The sequence below is a fragment of the Alexandromys fortis genome, unplaced genomic scaffold, assembly GCF_014885135.2.
Source record: "Alexandromys fortis isolate MF-2015 unplaced genomic scaffold, M_Fortis_MF-2015_v1.1 scaffold_76, whole genome shotgun sequence".
NCBI classification, from domain to species: Eukaryota; Metazoa; Chordata; class Mammalia; order Rodentia; family Cricetidae; genus Alexandromys; species Alexandromys fortis.
Genome location: NW_026067997.1, coordinates 6706704 through 6729791, shown reverse-complemented (window position 1 = coordinate 6729791; position 23088 = coordinate 6706704). Strand labels below are relative to the sequence as shown.

At 42.1% G+C, this 23088-nt stretch overlaps 1 protein-coding gene across 15 annotated transcripts in view; it reads right to left on the bottom strand.

Annotated features, from left to right (window-relative positions):
* Mast4 (microtubule associated serine/threonine kinase family member 4) overlaps window positions 1-23088 on the bottom strand; it is a 905780-nt gene that overhangs the window by 89505 nt on the left and 793187 nt on the right. The gene's annotated exons all lie outside the window — the stretch shown is intronic.

The following is a 23088-nucleotide window of genomic DNA, read 5'->3' as shown; positions in this document are numbered from 1 at the left end:
GTTTTCAATAACCTTTAGTGTTACCACTTCTAAATCTTTAGGCCATCATTTTTTTAGTAGCCAAGAAAATTCTAATAGATACCTAGCACAGTCTAATAGTGGACATCAGCACTGGTTTTGATGTTTTGATGATTCACTGAGTAGCCACTCAATGTTTATGTGACTATATCCCAGGGCTAAGTTCCTTCACGCAGAAATACAGGGTCATGGGTACGTGTGTCATCCACTTTGGTCTCTAGTCCCATTCCTCTTCTAGAGCACAGCACTGCAGTCATACTGGGCACAGGAGCAGGCTTCCCCTGAGCTGCCCATTACAACATGATTTTCAGGCTTTGTCAGACAGTAGATGGGAATCACCCTGTTTGACAAGTATCTCTTTATGGTTTTTTTTTTCTCTCAGATTTGCTGGGGTATAGTAATAAAATTGTTTTGCTGTACAAATATGTGATTGCCACAATTAAATTAACGTACGCACGCATCATACGTTTAGCGTTGTTGAAGCGATTCTGAGTGAGGTTAATCACCTTTTAGCATGCTGACCTTTGTTATTTATTGTTTTATTTCACTTGTATGGGTATTTTGCCTGCGTGTACTTCTGTGCACTACTTGGATGCCTTGTGCCCTCAGAGGTTAGAAGGGGGCAATAGAGGCTCTACAAATGCAGTGACAGATGCCTTCAAACTGCATGGAGATGTTGGTGATGGAGCCAGGTCCTCTGGAAGAGCAGTCAGTGCTGAGCCACTCTCCAGCTTCCTTTAGTGTTTCTAGATTGTTTGTTTTGGGGGAGTACAAAGTACCTGACTCATTTTTAATTCTCCTGGAGCTCTTGCTACTTCTCACTGTTTCCACACTGAAGCAATTCTGTCATTACATTGAAGCTATATTGCTCATTCCTCCTGTCCTTTCGTGTGGTCAGGGTAACTTCCCTGAAGAAAATCTTATTAAGCTTATGTATTTTTCCCTTATGACTACTAGGTTTTGAACATTATTTGGAGACTTCCCTTTCTTGAAAATTACTTCCTAAATGCATCCATGATGTCGCCTCATACTTTTATGATTCCTTTAAAAACACATATAAAAGCCAGGCATGGTGGCACACGTTGTTATTCCCAGCACTTGGGAGACAGGCAGCTGGAAGCCCGGTCTACACAGTGAGTTCCAGGCTGACCAGGCCTACAGAGTAAGACCCTGTCACAAACACACAAGAAAACCACTTAGAAACCTACACGAGGGTTACCTGGTATCAGGTCTAGGGTAACAGCCTCAGTTACCTCTTCCCAAGTAGTTAATGAATGGACACAGTGACGAATCATTACCGCTTTCCCAAGGATTCCAGCAGGATGCATCAGAGACTGTGAGGGGCCTGGCTGTCACAGCTGTAGAACACTAAGACAGGCAAGGGAGGGTGAGGAGAAGATGATGGATGAAGCCTGGGGCCAGCTGGATGGTCCCTGGGGCCACATTCCAGGTGATTCTTCACCTGGCTGAAGGGCCTAGTTTATCAAGTACTCCAGGTGGTTCTTAGGTATACCAGACCTCCAGAATCTTAGCCTTTGAATTGTGATCTTAACCTTGGCTTTGCATTAAAATAGCCTGGGGATGCTGGGATCCCCCAAAGCCCAAGCCTTGTGCTGCAAACCAATTAAGGGAGAACGGGGAGGAGGTGACCGCAACCATCAGTTATTTCTAAGGCTTCCCAGGTGATTTCGGTGTAGCTGCTTCAGATTCCGCTTTAAGAAAAAGGTAAGTTTTACAGCCTCAGTTGTCCTCCAGCCTTACAATGCGTGGGAAATCTCTAGAGAGCTTTTTAAAAGATACACACTGTTGCCAGGTCAGACACCTGAAGTTTCTCACTTAATTGGTCTGGGGCCTGGGTCTTTAAGCTCCACTGTTGGTTCTGACGTATGCCAGGTTTTAGGCCCCACGATGGAGAAATTCTCTCACTGCCGACGCAGCACAGTCATCCAGATAGATGGGCACCCTGGTACCCCGTCCCAGAGCTGGGGTGGAGCTTAGGCAATCTGTATTTTGAAGTAGCTAACTCTTGCTGCAGCCGCTGTTCTGAGGACCCCAATGGGAACTTCTCTGCTGTACGCCATACTCGCGAGTATTTTGCTTTAGTTAAAAGACATAATAAAGTTCCTGTTTTGTTTGGTTTGGTTTCCTTATAAAGTAGCTTCAGGGTAGAAGAAAGGGTCAATGGTGGTGGAGTATAGGCCATGAGAACACACAGAAGAGGAATCCCAGCGGCTTTGGCTCTGGACCGGGAGTCGAGGTCTAAAGCCCACTTCAGAGGTAGGAAGGATGCAGTAAGATGTAGTGCCTGAAGTCCGGTATGAGGTACACATGCTTAATCTTGGTAGATGGAGGCAGAGGAATCAAGAGTTCAAAGTCAGCCTGAGCTATGCGAGACTCGAAAAAGTGAGAGAAACACAATAGACAGACTTGGTGATACGCATGGGGCTGGGCAACCCTTGGATCTGAGAGGCCGGTGGCGCGCGGATGGAGAGGGCCACTAAACAGAAACAAGCACCTGCACGCAGCAGAACCATCTCTGCTAAAGATTAAGCTGTGGGGAAGATCAGCGCACACCCACGCATGAGAGAGCATACTGACAGGGCACGTGACTCAAGGGCTTCTGATGGTCACCCTGGGCAAGGGAACAAAAATGTGTCAGCGTGGTGATACAGCGGGAGAAAAGAGTGGAAAGTTCCCACGGTTAACTGTGCAGGCTGCTCAGGCTGAGGTATGTATGTGTGTGTGTGTGTGTGTGTGTGTGTGAAGTCAATGGACCTGTCCACAGGGAGGTGACGGCGGGTCTCCTGCAGGAGAACGCTAAGACACCAGGTGGGAAGGCCCAGTGGTGTGCCACCACCATTATTCTAGAGCAACGCTGAATCTGAGCTAGCTTCCCAGGGCGTTTGAAAAGGTCTTGATGACTGTTTTTCAAAGACAGATAATAAAGATAATGAATAGCAACATCTACATTTGGTTTTTAATTAAGCTGCAATTTCAAAATAAGACACTTCAAATGTTCTATTAGTTAATAATATCACGGCAGGATTTTAAAACCCTGTATTAAAAATGTGCTATCAGCTGTAAACTGGGTAATTTTGAAGTGAGGGGTTAGCTGTTACATCTTATGATAACCACCTGCTGAAAAAATCTCACCCTTTCTCCCTTAGTTCAGAGGATTTACAAGCTTGTAATCTTTACAAAGGACAAGCTTAATCAGGGATGCTTAAGCATTTTACATTTGATTAACATATATAAATACCTGAATACATGTATTTATATAATGACATGATTTTTCTATGTACCTTCAGCAGCCTCACACTAGAAATCCTCCTGCCCCTACCTCAAGTGCTAGGGCTACTGTGTATGTATGTATGTATGTATGTATGTATGTATGTATGTATGTATGTATGTATGTGTGTGTGCATGTATATTAATGTTGTTCCATGTGATATCCCAATACATTCATACAACTTGAAGTAAATTTTTCGAGACTAAAAATAAATAAGAAAATGGATTCATTCATTTTGGTAATGCTTTCAAGAGCAATGAACTCATTTAAAAAAAAAAAAGACATTTTCATTAAGCAGTAGAAGTCATCACAAGATTCCAGCCCTGGGTGAGCCGCCACACTTGCTGTGGCAGATGCACGCTATGAGTGGACGTTAGGAGGAAGGCGCTGGCATCTGTACAGCACCACCGTGGGGCTGACTAAAGCGAAACAGAACGGAGGAGGAAGCGCAGCATTGTTCCTGATCCTGGGAAAGGCCGCCCATAAAACTGTCTAACTGTTAAACAGGAGGCAGATGGCGAGAGGAGAAGCAGGCACACACGGGATTGTTCTGCTAAAACATTTAAAACCCAGATGAAGGAACTGCTCACTTTTAAAATAACCTTTTAAAATGTGATAGGAAAGGTAACACACAATCAGGGTAGGAGACTTGGAAAATGCATTAACCAAAGAAGTGAAAAACTAGTCCTTTTAATGTATTTTTGTGATTTTTTCATCACCCTATTTTTGATAGTGTAAACATGCATATACAAACATATTTAAATTGGGTTATAAGCCATATTTTCTGTGTTCTGTTTTTTATGACTAGGATGCAATTACAATTCTGCTACACACCATAAGCTTCTTCTCAATTTGTTTTTCTTGGTGATATGGATGTAGTCCAGGACTTAACACATGCTGAGGGCACTTTCTACCCCTGAGCTACACTCTCATCCCCAAGTGATGAATGACACAGGTCCTACTGTACAGGACAACAATTTAATCCTCTTCTGGCTGCCTGATGCTTAGGTCAGCTTCAGCTTTGCATTATTATAAATCATGCTGTAACCAATATCCTGAAATGTAGATTTTTGAGTACTTGAGTATCATTTCCTTCTATTACACTTCCTAAAAGGCAAAGAATAGTTTAAGTAGTACGAACTCTTTTTAGGATGAGGTCATAGTTCTTTGTGGAAAGACCCAGTTAGCATCAAGGCATGGGGAAAAAAATCCACTTCTCTCTATGACCATTAAAATGAGTATTACCACGTTTATCTTTTAATGTTTGCAAAGCAAGTGAGCATGGATTCTCATCACTTTGATTTGCATTTGATTGGTGAGACTCAACTGTTCACTTGTTCACCTGATGGATCGATGTCTTGTTTCTCTTTGCTCCTTTCCGGGCTCCCTGTTCAGGTTCTCTGTGCATTTACTTCGTGGGGCACAGGAGTTCTTCATACATTCATTTTAAAAGAGTCTTAGAAGCTACCAATACTGTCTTCTCATCCTCAGGTATGCGTGTTAATACTTTGATTTTATTCGTGGTGTTTTTAAACTTACAGCATTCTAATTCTGAGTTAAGATGCATATTTTATTCTTTAAATTATACGGATGTGGAGGTTTGTGATGGGTCAATATGCATCAGTGCCAGTAACCATGGAGACCAGAAGCACCAGATCCCCTGCAGCTGAAGTTACAGATAGCTGCAAGGAACTGAACTCAGGCCCTCTGCAAAGCAGCAGGGACTTTTAAATGCTGACTCACCTCTCTAGACCAGTGGTTCTCAACTCTTGGGGGTTAGAACACCCCTTTCACAGTGTTTCCCAAGATCATTAGAAAACACAGATATTTAAGATTCATAACAGCAGCAAAATTACAGCTATGAAGTAGCAATGAAAATAATTTTATGGTTGGCGGTCATCACATGAAGAAGAACTGAATTAAAGAGTCACAGCATTAGGAAGGTTGAGAACCACTGCTCTGGCCCCTAAATTCTTGATATATTAATATAGTCAATATTTCCTTTCCAGGCAATTTTCCGTACTTTATCATGCTCTGGAATTATTTCTGTTATACAGGAGAAAGTATGCAACTTTATAATTTATATTATGTATTAAAGGATTATCATGAATTAAGTGTTTATATATTAATTTTATTTTTCAGGGGAAATTCGAGTTACAGGAAAGTTGTTTTAATATGTAGCATGTAGGCAGTTCACTTTAAAAATTCCTCATTATCCTAATCAACAAAAGATTCTGGGGATGCTGCTACTTCTTTCTCGTTAGTTCTGAGGTTTTGGTCACCACATCAATCCCTGTCAATATTCACGTTGCATCTTGAATGGTCATGTGGGTCATTTTCACCATGTGACATCTGGTCATTTCAAGCCAGTCAGTTCAGACTCACTGAGTTTATCTGGCTAACTCTCTCTACTCAAGTTTCCAGGTGTACCCTGGAGTGATGTGTCACGGTACCACAGTAAGTGGCTGTCTTCGTGGGCATGTATCATGTTCTAGCAGCTTCCTCCTGTAGGAGGAGCCCCCCATCTTGCTTGAGTCCTGTTTTCCTGAGGTTGACACCACCATCCATTCTTCCAGATGTTCCTGTAGTTAGAAGATAGACACTATGTCCCGCTAAGTCTAAACTTGACATTGGATTCAAAGAAACCAGCATGAGGGTCTGCCAGAGGAATCTGCTTGGATGGCAGAAGGGTGGTAGAAGTTTCTAGAACCCAGTGTCAGAGTTTCTAGAACCCAGCACCTCGAACAGCAATATCTGTGACTCTCTCTGCACACTGCTAACTCGTGGTCTGGGTGTTTCTGTGGGTTCCATAGCCTCCAGTACTCACTCTGGTTATTTCTCTATATTCTAAGGTTTATCACATTCTGCCTCCAACTGAGGAGTCCATTCTGTGTTTTCAGTGGTGGTAATAGAGTAAAGTGTGTGTGTGTGTATGTTGTGTGTATGTATATGTCTTTGTGTGTGTGTGTGTGTGTTCGTGAGCATGTGTGCGTGCATGCATGTGTGTATGCATACATGCTCAGGAAACCCTTATGGGAAGTCTCACAACATTTAGCCTTTTCTTCTGTGAGGCCAGCACTTATCTTTCTATTAGTCGAGATAACTCAATTTTCAGATCTGCTTCTGTTTTTTGTTGTTGTTCTGTTTTCATAACAATCCCTTTCAAGGCACCTTCCCATTTTTATGACACATACTTCCTGCTCGTTGGGAGGGATCTGAGGGAGGGTATGGGAAAGAACACGATTTATAATCATGAATTTGTTCATTTCTTCTATGATGATTTGGAACTGATTATAAATGTAATATATAACATAATTTCTGCATATCTGCCTCTTACATAGTCGACCTCATCCCCTTGCAGTTTAAGGCACATTCACTTAGTTCCCTTGGATTGTCTCAATTATTCATATCACATAAACATAATAAAATTTAACAGTTTTCGACTTAAACATTTTATTTCAATTTTATGTATCACTTGAGTATGAAAAGCTTCTAGAATAAAGTTAGACATTAATGAGGAGACATTTTAATAAAATGTGTCTAATATTTCGCTAGAATAAGAATGATCATTAGTCTAAAATTAGGTGGCTTATTGGACTATGACATTCTCCATTCCTTCTCATTTTCTAAAGGATTTTTAGTAGAAATGGATGAAGACTTTTATCAGATGCTTTTGCAACATCTACTTAGACAAGAACTTGGCCCATGGCTAAGTTTTAATATTGTTCATAATTAACCAGCATTCCTGAAATTGTTGTTCGTAGACTGTTCCACTACATTTTAACATTTATATTTCAAAATGTAGTAAATCTGTAATTTTCCTACTCTTTACTGTGCAAGCATTTTTTTTAGTTTCATTTATGACACATGAGGAAATCACTGCTGCCTTTTTATTCTGGAAAATTACTACCTTGAAACGTACATGAAGTACATCCGGACACTCATGTACTTAAGTCACAAGTTTAAGGGGAAAAATACACTATGGGTTCTTTGAAACGGGCTGACCTGGAACTCACTCTGTAGACCAGGCTAGCCTCAAACTGAGAGATCTGCCTGCCTCTGCCTCCCAAGGCTGGCAATAAAGGTGTGCAGCACCATGCCCGGTTTCCTTTCTGCTTTAGAAGTTGAGAGTGTCGACTGCTATCAGACCCTCAAATCCAAAGATCACGTCTTCAGTAAAGAACACAAAGTTCACAGAAATCAGGGCTGAGAACAGAGAGTTTTAAAGAGTTATTGGTGGCGGTTAAGTGTATAAATTCACTTATTCTGAAAGCACAAAATGGAATAATATGAAGCTTCCCAATTTCCATTTCCGATGCCAATTCTAGCTGTATATAAACTCATGAAACTGTGTAGAACTTTGACCTGGTTAATTTCCATATGTAATGTTTTTATTTATTTTCAATTTTTTAGTGTAAAGTTTATAAAAACTACTGAAAATGCAAATAGGGCTTAGAAGAATATTTTAAACAATGTTAGAAAAATGGAAATAATCCAATTGCCTCGTTTATTAGAAAAACAAATTAAGGCTAAGTCTGAAGACAAGAGAGAACTCTTCAAAATCATATTTGGTTGTGGGATGATCACGGTGAAGGCTCTAAAAATATTCATGTATCATGTTTCTATCAAAGGGGGAAGGTAAGCCTGCTCCATAAATGTGAGGCTGTATGTTCACGGCATCTAGTGCTGAAAGGATGAAGCCCTTCACAATGCCTGTTCTCTATAGAAATTCATAGGGGCATCAGCATGGGAGGTTCTTCACCAGTCTGGAGGATGTTGGCAGGAGAGGATCCATGGTTTCCCTTAGAAGGTTTTTCTCTTCTAAACCCAGTGTTTCCCAGGTAGACACTATGCCCTAAGACCATCCTGGAGTTGGTTAGTCATTCAGGAACGTGACGGCTTTACCCTGTTCATCTGCTGACGCCGCTTTACATGCCATGAAAAGAGAGTTCATTTATAAAAATAAATCTAGAGGTTATTCTGTCTTTATAACTACTATAAAATTATGCACAGCAACAAATATAAACGTGTGTTTCCTTTTTGGAAAAGTAAAGCCTGCAATCCCCACCACACTCGCGATTCTTTGACAGGAGGGCAGAAGACACACAGAGATGGTGCATGAACTAAATCTTCTGTGGAGATCTCCTGGGCTCCCCAGGCTCCTCAGGAAGGCATCTTCAGGGAACATTCCAGGGCCTTCCAGTGCAAAAGGTAGAAACTTGGGGAACACGGTTCAGTGCTGGCCCCAATTCTAAGCAATTCCAGAATACTTGGATGCATGGATCTTGGTTTTCTAGAACTTGGTTTCCAAGTGCGGGCGCACACACGTGTGTGTGTGTCTGTGTGTGTGTGTGTGTACATACATACATAACCAACTCTTTAGCTCAGGCAAAAGATTATTCCAAGCACAAAATGTAAGGGACTGAGTACCTCTGAGAGAAGATAATTGTGGGTAAGGGAAAGTGAGGCCAGACTCCACATAAAGGCAGCCTGTGAGGAACGACTGAGGTTGTGACCAAGGGAGCTAAACCCTTTAACACCACTCATTCCCAGTCAGCTCTAGGCCAGACCACCAAAGGCCGTACGAAAACGTGAAATTATCACAGACGACCACGTGAGTGTCCCTCCAGAAGTCAGCACAGAGGGACCATATTCCAGTGACAAGACAGGGCTCAATGAACCTGTGCTCTGATTTGCCTCCTGCTTATACATGGCTTCTGTGTCACACATCAAGTGGATCATGGTACTACTTCAGAAGTTCCTTCAAACCTCATTCCGCAGCATTTTCTAATGCTTTGAGAGCAGTCACCTTTACACAGTGAGATGCAGCTGCAAGGGTGAGCTTTTCTACTCCCAAAGGGGGAGATGAAAGACCTTCAGATGCACCTGTAGGACAACCCCAGGGTAGTGTGGCTCATACATGAAGGGATGGATAAAGATGCAGGTTCCTTACTCCGGATCCACCATCTGTCACCTACATCCTTAGTTCATTGGCACTAGAGCTAGCGATTCCAGAGTAGAGGCATCTGGAAGGAGCCCACTTTAGTTACAGGGCAACTGGAGGTTTCTATTGGATGGCATAGTCTTCGGGGCCTGCGAGGAAGACAGCTCTGCAGCCTCAGGAAAGACCACCTTCTTCATTCCTCTAACACCACCAGGACGCTATGATGTCACCAGGCACCCAATTCCTGGAAGTTTAGTACAGCCGGTTATTGTTTTAGTTACAGAGAACACACTTAGGAGGTGCTCACAAGGGTGTCCTGACCCTACTTAAATGTCACTTGCAGCAAGGCTTAAGGAACTAGCTTCTAGAGCCTCAAAAATCAGGACAATAACTACTGCCCCAATGTCACAAATACAAGACAATAAAAGGTTATAGCTTTATGGTTTTTACTTTTTTATTACATTTATATTTATATTTTTGGGGCAGAGGGGACAACAAGCCAGGGCACACTGTGGAGGTCAGAGGACAATTTGCAGGTCTCAAGGATCAATCTCAGGTTGTAAAACTTGGCAGCAAGTATATTTACCCAGTGACAGTATTGCCAAGGTTAGCACTTTAAATGGCACTTCCCAGATGAAGCCAACAGACTAGTACCAGTTAACTGTTGATCATAAACATTTATGCATTATGCTAGCCATCATAATGCTTCCTATAGGAGCAAAAAATTCTGGAAAGAGCTGAACTGTTACAGAACATTTATAAAATGAAGTATTAAGGAGATTTAATGATAAGGAAAAATACTCCCAAAATTGTATCTATAAACTCACATTTATATGTGTAGTATATATATATTATATAAAATATGCTCATGTGTACATATTTATAAATATTCGTATATTGTGTTTTATAAGTATATATAAAAATGTTATATGTATATACACAAATACATATACACAAAATATATTATTTCAGTATATGCCCCCAAATGTTAAGTAATTGATTTGAGTAGTAATTACAACTTTTGCTGAGTTTTATACTCTGTACATTTTCATAAATTTTGCTAATTTTTACATTGAGCATAGACAGCTTTTAGAAATAAAAAAAGACTTCTTTAAAAAGTTCATAGAAAAATACCTAAATATTTCAAGTATTTTTTTTTTTCAGGCAAAGGTTAATTCTTCCTTCTGAAACTGTACACCTTTCTTGCCATGTTTCCTCTCCAGTCGAGGGAAACCACGGGCTGCTCCCAGCTCCAAGGGAGGGGTGCCTGGCTCCTCCTGCCCACACTTGACCTCTAAACTGCCTCTGGTTCCCACCTCAGAGCTCAGATACTTGAGTGTTTCATCTCCGGCTCTGTAATTACCCAGTGTTACTCCTAACATAAAAGCCGAGATCTTGAAAAGCCTGCAATTTACATGGCTTTTGTAGAGTGGCATTCACACGCCGCTGTGGTAAACTCAACAACCTGCCTTAAAGCATCTTTAAAGCCGGAATTGTAATTACGCCGAAGTGAGTGAGTTCAAAGTCAGAGATGACATTGCTGTACACGATACTTTACTACGCCAGGAAGAGAAAAGGGCTTCTTAGACACATGTACTTGAATTTAAAGTACAGACTTCACACTTTTTTACCGAGTGTCTGGCATGCACAAGGATGGGTGCTTTGGTTATACTGAGCATGCGGCCTTCTGGAGACAGAATCAAGACAAGCTGGCCATGCCCCACAATAATTGGGGTCTCCAAGTCCTTTGATCTCTATGGAACAGTTAGTTGGATGTTGACACATGTCCACAGATCCTCACCGGGCTTACTGAAGACAGTTTGCATTTGCATACAGCTTGGATTCCTGACTTCTGGGAGAACTTGAGGATCAGATGAGGGTGAGGTGGAAACCCACGAGCCAAAGCCACGGAGAGCCACTGTGACAGCTGCTAAGCTGTGCGGCCATTATGTCTGAAAACCTGTGGGCGTGAGGCCACCCAGCAGGGACTGTAAATGTATGGTTTAGCACACAGAAGAGGCGCAGGCATGTCAGAAGGCGGTTTCTCGTGACACACTGAGAGGTCAGAAGAGCTTATTTCCCCAAATTAGAATATCTGAACTTGCAGGGATGTAGAAGTTAGAATCATGTCTGTTATTTATACTATTAAAGACACTGAATTTATTTCACTATAGCCACTTACTAAATCTCTTTGATTTCCAATTATTAATATTTTACAAAATTTGAAAGTAAAACCATCCCATTCTTTCAAGAAAATTGACCTTTTTATTAAAAACTTACTCTCTTATCTCTCTTCCTCCCTTCCCCTCCTTCACTGCCCACTGTCCCCCACTCCGTGTGTGTGTGTGTGTGTGTGTGTGTTTGTGTGTAAGTGCATGCCACAATGTTTTATAGGTCAGAGGACAGATTTTTGGGGAGTCAGTTTTTGCCTTCCCCTTGTTGAGGCAGGGTATCTTGTCTCTCCCTACGCTCCATACTCCAGGAGCTCTGGGCCCGGTCTCTTGCTTTCACCTTCTATCTTGCAGCTGGATTTCTGGGATTACAAATGCATACCACCGAGGCATTCCCCAGGTTTGTGAGACAATGGCTTTGACCTTTTAAACCATCTCCCCTGCCCAAACTGGGCATTTTAAGGCTCTAGCTTCTCCAGAATTCTCCCCTAAGCTTGGCATAATGATGCATGCCTAAACCTAGTACCCAGAGGCAAAAGCACAAGGATCACCAAGAGTTCAAAGCCATCACATGCTACATAGTGACTTCCAAGTCAGCTTGTACTATACAGCTATACAATAAGACTTTGCTCAAAAAAGAAAAAAAAATTCTTCCCCACTAAAACTTATAAAGTTTACAGAGATACACAGTTTCAGATATCCTTAGTTAAGTCAAGTGCCGCTGTCTTGGTCTGTCTGACTTCTCTTTGGATTTGAGAGGGTGTAGCTGGGTATCATCTTAGCGACTGAATTATTAAAGCCTTGGAAAGGAAGGAACAAAGGAAAGTTTGCTAAAAAAAAAAAAAACACCAAAAACCCACCTCTTTTCTGTACCAGAATAGCCAGAGAAAAACCCTGTCTCAAAAATCCAAACAATTAAAGTAATTAAAATAGGGCACTACGCGGGGCTTGGTGTGGAACTCCACATGGGGGGAGGCGTTTCCCTGTTTGGCGGGAGCTAAATTTCACCTTACAGCATGGCAAATTCTACATATTTTTGGTCTCAAGACTTTAAAGAAGCTGGGAACATTTTTATATAAGCAGCTGTTTGTCCAGAAAACATCTGCCAAGCGCCTGACTTGATCCAATTTCCTTCACCTCCTTTCCTTGCCTTCTCTTAGATTCTGGCTACATTTTCCTTCTGCTTCCCGCTGTTCAGCTTCCCTGCGGTCAGTTGTCTCTGCCCTGGAGGCCCGGCCCAGGCTGTTTTCTCCTTTCAAACTCTCTCTTTTCCGAGATTTCCTGGCCTCTCAAGGTTTTACCTGGCATCTAAGAAAATAACTTCCAAGCCAATGCCCATGGCAAAAACTCAGACTCTCAGGCACCAATCTCCAGCACACTTAGATGTCTCGCGGGCCTTTCAACTCAGTATGAGCAAACCAAATGCTTACTTACTAACTCCAGTCTGTTTTCCTGTTTCCTTCATCATGGGAACCACTTTCATACCCCTTCATACACTCAGCAAGACATCTGGCAGCCACCTCTCTGATCAACCCCCTCTCCCCCCCCACAGCCAATCTTTCACCAAGAACTGTCAATTCGAACTTGAAAAGTATATAATTAAGACCCAATTGGGGCTTCAGCAAACCTAAAGACAGGCCACAGCTGATAAACATATCCATTCATGTAAGGGGGAGCGCGCATGCACACATGTGGACACACGCGCGCGCACGCGCGCACACACACACACACACACACACACACACACACACACACGGAAGACACAAACACATAGAGGAGGGGGAGAAAGACACACACACAAGGGGGAGAATACACACAGGGAGAGGGAGGGAGACACACACACACACACACACACGGGTGGGGTGGAGAGGGAGGTAGAGACAGAGACTGAAATTCTGATTAAAAACAAAAAATGAAAAACCCAACGACCACACCAAACAGAAAGAAGACCTCTTCTGACAGATGAAGAAAAAAAAATCTTCTGCCAAGAGTCTCATGCTTTTAAAACAAACCAACCAGGCACTTGTGATGCACAGGAGAACTGAAAACAAACATTAGCAGTCCCTGCACATAGCTTTAATTTATAATTTAGGAGAAAAATAAGAGCCAAAGCAAAGGCCATCATAGTCACACTACTCCTATACTCAGATTAAAGGAATCTGGAAAATGTTAGTTATTAAATTATTATTAAGGGCGGACTGCAAGTAAACATTGCAGTTTGTGCCATGGACCAAAATGACAAATGCAGGTCACAGGGCAGATGCATCTGCCTAAAGGAATTAGCAATAAATATTGGTGTTGGTTTGCACAGCCAATTAGTGATTCAACACAAAGAAATTAAAAAAAAAAGCAGGGAAAATTGACTGACTGACGTCAGTCCATCTGATTTTATAATTTTTTTTTCCTTAAGCAGGAAGGGCAAGATGTGTCATGGCTCAAGCCAACAAATGCCATTACACAAAGGCTAAAGATTAACAAAACAAAACCAAACAAAAAACTATGAGTGCAGCATGGGCTCGAATGGTGGCATTCTCCATAAGACAGAGAAGTGAATTTATGAAATATTTGAAGAAAGACTGAAATATTGTTTCCTTGTAAAAACATTACAACCTTCAGATAAGAACCAAGTTAAGGAGCCTTGCTTGGGGGCTTGCTGAATGTTTTATATTATTAGACGAGTCCAACGCCACCCTAATAGCTTAAGCAGGAGAATCAACTGAGGCTGGAGAGAAGTTAGAGGTTAAGACCACTGGCTGCTCTTCGAGGATCTAGGTTAGGTTCCCAGCACTCATATGTAACTCCATGTAGGGGGATCTGACTCCCTCTTCTGGCCTCTCCGGGAATTAAAAACACACACCCAATGCACAGACATGTGTGCAGGCAAACACTTTTACACGTAAAATAAAAATTAAGACATGAGAACCAACTGGCAAAATCATATAACCCATTTACTTCAACCAACATTAAGGGAGGACTATATGTATAAGGAGGACTTCAAGGTACCCTGGACTAGAGACTGAGTTTTACAATTTAATAACAGTGGACGAGTATATCCGAAATGCCTCTGGAGGGTTATGGAGATGGCTCAGTGGATTAAAACATTTGCAGTGTGAGCCTAGCCTCTTGAATTTGATCCCTGGAACCCCCACAAGGGTGAAGTAGGACATCACCTCTCCAACAGCCCCCTGATCTCCACAAACACACCATGGAATGAACGTTGCCCACTCTCATACACAGATAACACAAATATATAAATACATATCCCTCTGGAGCCAAAATATTAAGTACAGACTATGTTTTAAAAAGCCATTATATAGGGCACCAAGAAACTGTCTTCTTATCACAAGCGATAATCAATTTGCCTCTGAGGGCACAGGCTCTCACGCTGCCTGTTCCCCCAATGCAAAGGAAGACAGCATTTCAGCACTCGTCACGGGCAAGCACCTCTATGCAGCCAAAGGAGGTCACTGCCTTGCTGACTGAACACTTTAATAAAGACCTAGAAAGTAGGTTCAAAAGTTTGGGAAATAATATTTCATGCTCAGAAAACCTGCTCCAGGCATTTGAAAGTCACAGGATAAAGGGAAGGAAGGCACCATAGACCTCAAGGCTATGACCCTCCTGGCACCTGATCTCCACTGGTATTTGAGGTGCAGCCACCTTTACTGGCCAAGTCTTTCTCACCAGCAACTGCAATTCACAAGTGCAATCCTCTCTTGTGTGTGCTGCAAGGAAGCCACCAGGTACCTGGAAGTTGCTTGGATAACCACCCCCACAAGGCTGGCAACAGCGAGAGGAACTGCTTCCATGCTTACTTCAACCTTCCCTTCTTCCTGGGATCACCTATAAAGTCCAGCAAAGGGTCAGAAAAACCCTCACGTGCTCAGACACCTGCTCCTCACTTGGGAAAACCATCAGCTTGCTCTGTAACATCACACACAGGAGGAGGGAGGCCGTGAGGGTGAACAAGCAGTAAGTGGGCTGGCACAGGGATGTAAGCACCGGGAGGGGAAATGAAGGCAGGAGGAGCAGGGCCAGCCGTGGCTACACAGTGCCTTTCAGGCCTGCCGTGGCTACAAGAGACTCTGTTTTAAAAACTGTGTGCAATAACAGAAATGGAAGAAGTTAGGGGAAAAAGTAAAAAGACTAACAGATTGGGCTATTAAAAACTGAAATTGGGGAATAAGACAATTTCTAGTAGTCAAAAGAACCTTGAAAAAAGACAAACGGCAAACTGAAGAAAACACTGCTGAGACCCCAGAAGTACTGATGTCTCATTTCTTACTAAGCAGTTTTATTTTAAAACATTTACATTTGTCTTATTTATTGTATTCACATGGACACAGAGGTGAAGAGACAACTTTTGGGAGTTGGTTCTCTCCTTCTACTATGTGGGTGGTTAGGGATAAAACTTATGTGGTCAAGCTGGGGGCAGGAACCCTTGCCCACTGACCCATCTCACCAGCTGAGTAAAAAAAGAAAAAATTCAAGGGAGCATGCAGGGGTTCTTCTCAAAGAGTAATAGTTAATTAAATTATAAAAAAATTAAAATAGCAGCCACAGATAAAAGGGACAAACAGTGGTGGCTCCTGCCTTTAATCCCAGCACTCAGGAAGCAGAGGCAGGTGGATCTCTGAGTTTGAGGCCAGCCTGGTCTGCAAAGCGAGGTCCAGGGCAGCCAGAGCTACACAGAGAAACCCTGTCTTGAAAAAAAAAAAACAAAAAGGAAACACACAAAACACACACACACACACACACACGAGAGAGCTGCCAAGTATTTGGTTGCCACTGAAGGCCTGAAGTTAATGTTTCTCGAAGTCTCTAGCCATCCATCTCCTAGGTTAACAGGAAGTGTGTTGCCAGCATGGAGTACAGTAGTAGCGACTAACACAGTGATGACCTAAGAAAAGGCTTTGCACACCGAATTCTTTCTTTATCCTCCTCTGCTCTGGCCCATCTCGGGAGTCCTGTGTCCCATCCTTAACCTCTGTGTCAGACGAGTGTCAGTCATCGTCAGCAGCACAGCTGTCCCTAGAACCACAGCCTCACCCCTAGCCTTTCACTGTAACCTCTGACGAATGAGTCGTGTGGTCAAGATGAGCCCACAGAAGAGCTGAGCCACGGAAGGGAGAGGCCGATTTTTATGTATGGATCAAAAGGAGATATAAAAACAAGTCCAGATGAGGAAAGCCTTCATGGTTTCCTGCAACAATGAAAACTTTAGACATTTACATAATGTCTTAAGAGTTTCTCTCGCCCTGATTTCATGATGAGGAAGTGACCCATATCCAAGGTGTGCATGTCAAAATGTCCACAATGACCTGGATGGAACTCACTGAGGCAGGATGTCTCATCTCTATCTCTGTGTGCTGACGGCACACTTTCTCTGTCTTCCACTCCCTGACTCTCTTTTACCCCAGTTACAACTCTGAAGTGGTGTCTGGTGAACAGAGTTGATGGATACAGTGGAGACTGATCCTTGAGAAATGAAACTCCTTCATAAACAACATACATGTACATATACCACACATAAAAGTACATATAGGAACTATGCCATGATGTATTCACAATTTAATGGAGACTTTGGGAATATTCCCTTTTGTTCAGGGATGCTTGCTTGGAGGGCTGGGGACGGAGCACAGTGGAAAGGCACCGGGCTAGTACCTGCTGGCTCAAGATTTCACTCTCAGAACCATAACGGTGGTTAGAGTACTAACGATTCTTCGAGCTGCCCAATTAGAAAGACTTAACCCTTTCTTTCCTCTGGAAACTCTCGTGAAAGTGAATTACAGTTACTGGCAAATTCACTAAAACAAATGGAAAAAAAAACAAAGGAATGAGTATTTTGACCAACAGGGACAGACTTATCTATCACCTTGGTATGCTAAAAGCCAGGTTCCTGGGTTTCTTATTAGCCTCCATCTAGTCTGAGGGTTAAAAGCCACTCTCGAACCCATGTGTTACACATTTGAATTCAAATGTAAGTGGACGAGATGCTGCAATAGGCAGAATCTCCTCAAGATTTCCATCCCTTCGTTATCCAATCAGATGGGAACACAGGCCGGTACTATGCCTAAGGGATTTTCCAGTTGTAATTGAAGCCCCAAATCAGCTGACCCTAAAGTACAGAGATTATCTGGATGGGCTCTCGACAAGGAAAGAATTTTCTGTGGTTGAGGGAAAAGAAGTCAGATTTGAAGCCCGACAATGACTGGATGCACCACGGCTGGCTTTGACAGTAGAGAAGGGCAGGTTCTAGTTGCAAGCAGCCCTGGGGACAAGACTGATCTAAATCTGTCTGCAACCTGTGTGAGCTTGAAGCGGGCACTTTCCCAGACTTCAGGTCACAGCCCTGCCCAATCAACACCTGATTTTGGTTGTATAATACCCTGAGCAAAGAGCCTAGGTGAGCCTGCCCAGACATCTGTCTCCACAAAACCACAGGATTAAGAAATGCATCCTGTTTTGAGCAAGCAAATTTTTGGGGATCAGTTACATGGTAACATAAAATGCATTTTATTTCCTTTTTGGTTTTAGTTTTAAAGCCTTGTTTTTTTATTAATAATTAATACATGGGGGCTGGAGAGATGGCTCAGCTGTTAAGAGCACTGCCTGCTCTTCCAAAGGTCCTGAGTTCAATTCCCAGCAACCACATGGTGGCTCACAACCATCTGTAATGAGGTCTGGTGCCCTCTTCTGGACTGCAAGCATACACGCAGACAGAATATTGTATACATGATAGATAGATAGATAGATAGATAGATAGATAGATAGATAGAATTAATACATGCTAATTTCTGAACCTCCTTACTCTGTGCAAATAAACACTGCTCACAACTTCCCTCTTTTTACACATTCCTCATGAATACACAAGAGTGTAAACATGGGCACATATACACTAAAATGGATACACAGATGAAATTACAACATGCAATTTCGCCACTTATTTGGGTATCTTTTTCCTTTATGACAGGATTACATGCCTTATTATAAACCAGCTCATCACCGAATCGTAGGTTAAATAAGCAATGCTAACATGTGTAATTTCCTATTTTCTTAGAGGGATATAAAAAAGAAATATTCCCATAAATAGATTTATCAAGTCAAAGGGTAAATACATTTCACATTTTAAACAAAACCACAACTAACATAACAAATTGCACTGACTCACACCAACACCTGCACCAACCATTGTGCTGATTCACACCAGCACCTGCACACCAACCATTGCATGGATTCACATCAACACCTGCACACCAACCATTTCATGGATTATTCACACCAACCATTTCACTGATTCACATCAGCACCTGCTCCAACCATTGCGCTGATTCACACCAGCACCTGCACCAATGGCTGCGCTGATTCACACCATCACTTGCAGCATGACAAACAAGCTTTTCTCCATCTTCATGATGTTATTGGATTTAACAAGTGCAAAGCTGTAGCCTGCTCTAGGTAAACAACAGCATCTCACTCTCTTGGCTCAAATTTGTCTCAGGATGGCAGCGACATTCCATGTCAAAACCAATTTTTGTCTCCTCCTCTCCCACGACAGGCTATTTACGGCATTTTCTGTCAGCCCACTCAGCACTTGCTAGCCATCTCGTCCAGCTCTTTGTACATTAAAGCTATCAGGTGGGCAATTTCTTACAGACAAACATATATCCCACACTTGGTTTTCTTTTCACTTTTCTTATGACACCTGATTTTTCATTTTGGGAAATATACATTAATATCTTCCATTGGATGTTCTGAATGAGATTTAATACTTTGAGTCTTTCTAGAACTAGGAGCCTGGCATTTTTCTACTTTTGTTCTTTTTTTTTTTTTAGTGACTGTCTGTTTTTTCAGGGACTTCTGATTCTTTGAAACATCATATGAATACTTCTCTTCTGCTGAACACTCCTGACATAAGCAATTAATGCAGATGATCGGCACTGGACACGTATGCAAGACGTATGGGCCAGTGGTCAACCCGCATGTACCTCCCTTAGGAAACAAGGAGGGGGCCTCTGGAAGACAGGTTAATAGCATCTGAGAGTAGGCAGGCTTTCTTCTGTTGTTTTCACTGTGGCATCTAGCCATCCCAACCAAGCACCCTGGATCAAACACAGGAGACAGAAGAGAAGAGGTAAGCCATGGGTAAGGCACACACTAGCAAGACCCCAGGGCTGTCCTTCTCCTCATTTACATCTTCTTCCCTTTTACGACACAGAAATAGATCTCTGGCAGATGGCAATAAACGGCACAGCTCGCAAAACATCTGACAGACGTCTATTGCCTCTGAGTAGCAACCTGTTAGCTCTGTCATGAAGAGAAACACCCAGACCCTGAGCAACAGACCTCTGCCTGTTCAAAGCCCTCAAATCACATCTAAAACCAATGCTGAGGTGGAAAAAAAAATCCAAGCTAAGGCAATGCAGTAAAAAACAATTAAAGGATCATTAAAGTTTTAACCACATAGTCTCTCTTCTCTCTAAAAGAGCTGAAGAAAATCAAAGCAATAAAAGACTAATCAACAGACACATAAAGGTTGGGAAATGAGGACCAAAAGCCACAAAGAGGAGGAAGATCACTCACTTTAAAAAGCTGTTGAGTTATATTTACGAAACAGAATCTATCATTCACTTAGTAGTCAGTAAGACTACCAGGCCCTAGGTTGGGTACTAGAGGAACAGAATGGCTTACTGCACACAATTCCAGGCCCCAAGGAACCTGTCCTTGCCTGACCCTCTGTAGGCTTCAACTATTGTGACAATCACGTAACAGAATTTTTCAAATTCAGCTGGTGTAGTGGCACACACTTTTAGTTCCATCACTCTGGAGACAGAAGCAGGTGGATCTCTGAGAGTTCAAGGCCAGCCTGGTCTGCAGAGCAGGTTCCAGGCCAGCCAGGGCTACACAGTGAGATCCTGTCTCACAAAAAGCAAAACATCAAAATTATAAAGAGTAATAACTTAAAATAATTGCATACTTACTCATGACTTCGCTTTGGAAATATGTAAAATTACAACTGTCTCCTCCTCTTTCCTCTTAGGTGCCTCCCTCGTGCCTCTCTAAAGAACTATCTGAAAATTAGCTCATTTCCTCTAAATGGAGTAATCAAATAATGGCGGATACCAACCTCCAACTAGACATCTCTTGCCACCAAGTAAAACCTTCAGTACCAAATGGGATGTTTTCATCACACCCCTCCCCTCAGAGCTCAGAGAACTACGTGGAAGAGGAGGCAGAAAGACTGGAAAAGCTAGAAGGGATGGATGGATTGCACCAAGGAAACAGCGTCTTCCAGACACAACAGGACTCACACCCTAAAACAAAGACTGTGGTTGCATGTCCAGGGCCTGCACAGGTCCGTGCCAGTTGAGGTCCCAATACTGAGAGGGAGATTGGATACTTTCTCCCATCCCTAGCCAACAAGCTATCTCCAACTGACATCTACTTGCAAAGTAAAAATTAATTTCTCCAATGAAGTCTTGTTGGACACACAAACCACACTTGAGGGCAGGTCCTACACACAACAGAACACAAAATAAACTCAGTAGTAGTTTAGATTTTTTTGTCATTTCTTTTAAATCTTACTAGTCTTTTTCTTGTGTACTATGGTGTCAGCTTTTGTATTTGTATGTGCGTGCATGTGTGTGCACACATGTGTATATGCACTTCTTATACATTTTCTTTCATCCCTTTTATTTGTTTTTTCTGGTTTGTTCATTTCTTTATTTACCTGTTCATTTTCTAAAGAGAGACAGAGAAAGCAAGCTACATATGGAGTTGAAAGAGTGGGGAGGATCTGGGAGGAGACGAGAGAAGGGAAATCATAATTATTGTATAAAAAACATGTTTTCAAATAAAATATATAACTTATTTCTCTTATCTGTCACTATAAGCTTACATATATGTGTATATATAATATACATAGTACAGTATATATAATATACATAATACAACAGTTACATATTACATGACCTCATATACATGTGTATGTGTGTATATATTTGTGTGTGTATTCCTAAGCAAAACAATACCCACAGCATCACATTAATTTGATGGGAACGGTTGAATGGTTAAGCAATATTCTTTTGCAATTTGCTTCTGTTGCCCAATACTCTATTTGAGTTTTATCCATGTAGACAAGTGCGGTGCTAGTTCATTTGTTTTCTCCATGTAACTGGATCATAGTTCATTCATCCATTTCCCAACTGACTTAGGCTTTAGGCTGCGTGGGATGCTGAGCAATGATGAGCACCGCCACCTCTGGAGTTTAGCTGCTGCCCTGGGTGCGAGCCCCTTCTCCAGAGCTCTCACTGGAGGAGACATTTCTGCACCCCTATATCATAATTTTAACAATCTTCTTTTCATTCAGTCACCTTTAAAGTTGTTTTTAATTTTTTCATTTATTTACTTAGTGTGTACGTGCAGGCATGTGCACAGCATATGGGTGCAACAAAGCATTTTTGGAGGTCAGAGTGCAAATAGTGACAACTGAATCTCTTCTACTGTGTGTGTTCCAGGGGTCCAGCCCAGGTCATCAGGCTTGATGGTAAGCACCATTACTGCCCACAGACCCTTTGACACTTTTTAGTTCTGATAATAGTTAAGGGGGGGAAAATGTCATTCTAAAGGAACATCTGCCTGTCCTTCTCTTCTTCTACCCATAGATGAAGCTTAATTTTGCACTGTAAAGACCTCTGTAGCCAAGTTCTGCCTGCTGGACAGCCAGGCATGCAAGTCTTGAAACCAAGATCATCTGAGGTCTCATGGGCATCAGATTAGAATTTCCACTGGGAGCCATGGAAGCTGGGCTAGTACCTCATTCAGAAACCCATCCTGGACATATCTCTTACAGCCAGATCTTCTACATCCTAAAAAGACAGGCTTTCCATTCCTCAATGTTCACCTGCTTTTCCATCTCTCTGTGCCTCATCAAGAATTCATTTTTCATCTTGCATACTAATTTCCTTCCTCATTAAGTGCATGTTCCAGATTAATAAAAATGGATTGGTGTATTAAACTAATAGTTATTGGCATCTTCTCACAAGTATACTGAGCCATTGCTAAACCTTAAAATGCAAAAGTAGAACTCAGTTACTATGTGTGGCACAGGGTGCCTGCGTTTCCGGTTTCTTTAGTATATATCAAGCATGATCATTCCAAATGATAGCTACCTCCCGAGAGCTCTTTCTTTCATCTCTCTGCTACCTTCGCTGCCCACATCTTGATCAAGTGGGTTCTTAAAACTCTTTCTGATTTTCCTATCAGAATCAGACTTCTCATTCCATGACTTTAGACAGTTTTGAAATCAAAAGCATAGGCAGAAGTATCCACTGAATAGTGTTAGTGATATGCTTCTGCCTTCCTTATAATTCTATAAGGACTTGAGACCTCCAGCCTCTCCTGACTCTTCATGGTCTAGAAGAGCGGTTCTCAACTGGTGGGTCGCAACACCTGTGGGAGTGGTACTATCAGATACTCTGCATATCAGACATATACATTATGATTCTTAACAGTAGCAAGATTACAGTTATGAAGTGGCAATGAAAATAATTGTATGGCTGGGGGTCACCACAACATGAAGAACTGTATTAAAGGGTTGCAGCATTAGGAAGATTGAGAATCACTGGACTAGACAATGACCAGCTATTTCAATACAAGAATGAAGC